At 40.8% G+C, this 3,426-nt stretch overlaps 1 long non-coding RNA gene across 2 annotated transcripts; it reads left to right on the forward strand.

Moving 5' to 3' along the window:
• The first annotated feature begins 480 nt into the window (after positions 1–480).
• On the forward strand, positions 481–3,226 carry LOC311119093. 2 transcript variants are annotated; one of them, XR_014611910.1, is made up of 4 exons: positions 481–1,655; positions 1,771–1,830; positions 2,133–2,429; positions 2,568–3,226. It is a non-coding gene; the product is annotated as an uncharacterized lncRNA (long non-coding RNA). The 2 variants fall into 2 exon arrangements; XR_014611911.1 differs by having other exon boundaries at positions 1,774–1,830.
• The last annotated feature ends 200 nt before the right edge of the window (positions 3,227–3,426 follow it).

The following is a 3,426-nucleotide window of genomic DNA, read 5'->3' on the forward strand; positions in this document are numbered from 1 at the left end:
CTTAAGAAGAGATGAAACTTTGACCATAATACTGAAGTGGCAAGCTGTGGCACTGGAGAGATGGTTGCCTGTAAAAGACCTAGTAATGCAAAACCATCTGATGACTACCGTGACTGCAAATTTTGCGAAGGACTGTATGCAAGAAATTCCCTATGGAGACATGTGAGAAACTGCCCGAAGAAGTCTGTTGAGGGAGAGCCTCAAGTTGGGCGAAAACGGATTCAACTGCACTTACCAAGACCTGACTCAGTTAAGGAAACTGTTTGGAAGATTGCTTGTGAAATAATAATAATATGCCATTTAGCAGACGCTTTTATCCAAAGCGACTTACAGTCATGCGTGCATAACATTTTTTTTGTGAATGGGTGGTCCCGGGGATCGAACCCACTACCTTGGCGTTACAAGCGCCGTGCTCTACCAGTTGAGCTACAGAGGACCACATGAACCAGGATGACGTTTCCTCGGCTGTAAGGAGTGAAACTGAATTCCTTTGTATCGGCGAGTCACTGTTGAATTCCAGGAAACCATATGAGAGAAGGAATGACTACATACGCCAAAAAATTAGAGTGATGGCAAGACTATTGATAACGGCAAGGGCTATAACACCTTTGAAGAGCACCGAAGTCCTTGTTATGCCCTGTAACTTTCCCCATGTGATACAGGCAGTAAGATATGTTGCTGGTTATGATGTTGAAAGCAACTCGTATAAAATCCCATCATTGGCTTTGAAATTGGGACACAGTTTAGCCAAAGTTGCAGGCATTATTCAATGCAATGCCATCACTGCAAATCGCCCTGCTGTTGCAGAGTCTGCAAAGCAATTTGCCACTTTACATCAGAAAAAGTGGACAGAGTCCATTTCAGCTGCCGCATTGGGTACACTTCAACAAGCCAAATGGAATAAACCACAGGTTTGACCCTTTATAGAGGATGTGTCGGTGCTGCACACGTTTCTTGCTACTGAGCGTGCTAAGTGTATGAAGGACCTTGAGGAAGAACCCAACAGCAAAAGCTTTGGAAATCTTCCTAAAGTGACTTTGATGCAGGTAGTACTATTTAACAGAAGGAGGGAAGGGGAAGTTTCAAAAATGGAGCTTCAGTCTTTCACATCCAGGGATCTTACGGAGCTGAATCCAGACATTGTGAGGGGCCTTACTGACTTCGAGAGGAAGCTTGCAGAGCACTTTGAGAGAGTTGAGATTCGAGGTAAAAGGTCAAGAAAGGTTCCAGTGCTTCTAACCCCTGACATGATCACTGCTATGGACCTCCTCATGATAAGCAGAAAAGAGTGTCAAGTCCACAAAGAAAATGTGTACATGTTTACACGGCCAGGTGTCCTTTCCCATTACAGAGGCTCCGACTGCTTTCGCAAGTATGCAAACAATGTGGTGCAAAGAACCCAGAGGCACTCACCTCAACAAGATTGCGGAAACAAGTCGCCACTTTGTCCACACTACTAAAACTCAAAGAAAATGAAATGGATCAACTTGCCACCTTTCTAGGACATGACATCCGTGTCCATAGAGAATTCTATCGGCTTCCAGAGAGTACCCTGCAGCTCGCAAAAGTCAGCAAACTGTTGATAGCAATCGAAAAAGGAAGACTGCCTTACCTGCAGGGGAAAGGGCTGGATGACATTGAGGTCAATCCTGAAGGTAAAATTTTGTTTGAAATATAGTTTTTAGCCACTTCAAATATAACTATTATAAGTGTTGTTAGTCCTTAATTTAAATAATTGGCCGTAAATGTTTTTTACCCAACCATATGAAGTAGAAATGAGTGATGATGATTCCAGTGAAGAAACCATTGCTGACCTACATCAATGCAAAGGTATCCTGACTTGTATATATGTGGTAATATCTTTAAGTTATGTCACATAAATGCACATTTCTGTGGGGATTATCGAAATGATCCTCTATCTGTTTTTTAACAATCACATTGGTGGTGATAAGTAATTCCACATTTATGGATTTGCAATCAGTTTATGTTTATATCTCAAATATCAGTTAATATCTAATGTAGAATTGCATATTGCCTGACATTGAGGTTGTTTACAGTGAATAATACAAGCAAGCAAACGTATTGTCATGAAGCTCATAGAACATAATCACATTCATTATTACTTTGCAAAGGCTCAACAACAGAGACTTCTAGGGACCAGACACTTCTGAGGCAAACACCAGAGTCAACCACCCTGGACAACATGGAGGGCACTTCTGAGTCAACCACCCTGGACAACATGGAGGGCACTTCTGAGTCAACCACCCTGGACAACATGGAGGGCACTTCTGAGTCAACCACCCTGGACAACATGAAGGGCACTCCTGAGTCAACCACCTTGGATAACGTACACATGAGCAACACACAACCAAGACATGGTAAAATAGTCACATCCCAAGCATCCTCAAAGTGCTCCAAAGGAAAGCAAGGTTAGTAAGCATTTTGTATTCACATGTATTGATAACATCATATAACTACTAACTAGAATCCTTTGTATCATATCCTCCATTTGTCACTTTAGCAGAGCTCATTGTTAATCAGTTGTATTTTGTTTCCATTTATGAAAGCTGTGAAGGTGAGAAGCAAGTGGACAGGTGATGAAGTGAAAGCTGTTGAGCGGCATTTGCTTAATTTCATAACAAGCTGCAGAATACCAGGTAAAAAGGACTGTGACTCCTGCCTCCAAGCAGAGCCAGTAGCTCTGAAAGACAGAGACTGGGTTGCTATCAAATACTACATCCACAACAGAAATGTAGCATTAAAAAGGAAGATGAATAGATAGAACTAGAGCATGCCAACTGTAGCTCAGGCACCATTCAATTCCAATTTCAATCAGCTTCTCCTCAGATAGTGTTAATATCTGTGGGTTTCATGTTCATATTATTTTATTTTCCTTAAATGATTTATATTGTTGGTTCTTGTACAAACATGCCACATAGGCTCGACTGTAGATCCCACATGTTTGTATGTTTATGTATAATTGAGGGCTATTAATGAGCATATGTTTGCTACTTATGGTCACATTTTTTTGGGATAACAGTTGATGATATATGTTAATACTCTGCTCTCATTGACAGGGAAAAGAGATAAACAGTACTTAAAGGGATTGTTATTGTTCCTAAGTTTTCAGAAGCACTTTGTTCTTAACCACAAGTTGTTGAATGTGGCAAGGTGTTTAAATTACTGTTAAACTATTACCATTTCAATGGGTGCTTGTAACAGGCCTTGTGTAAATGTAAATCCCTATGTTATTTAGACAGGTTAGCTGAATGTACACTGTCATGTTTCATAGAAGCTGGATGCTTTAATAGAGAGTTTCTCATTCATTTCAAACATGCCATTTCTACTGCCTTGTGCATAGCAGGGAAGGAGGCAAAGTGTAGGTGGTCTATTCTGGGTGTTCAATTGATTTGTTAATTTGCATAT

Source organism: Coregonus lavaretus, assembly GCF_964263955.1.
Source record: "Coregonus lavaretus genome assembly, contig: HAP1_SCAFFOLD_5150, whole genome shotgun sequence".
NCBI classification, from domain to species: domain Eukaryota; kingdom Metazoa; phylum Chordata; class Actinopteri; order Salmoniformes; family Salmonidae; genus Coregonus; species Coregonus lavaretus.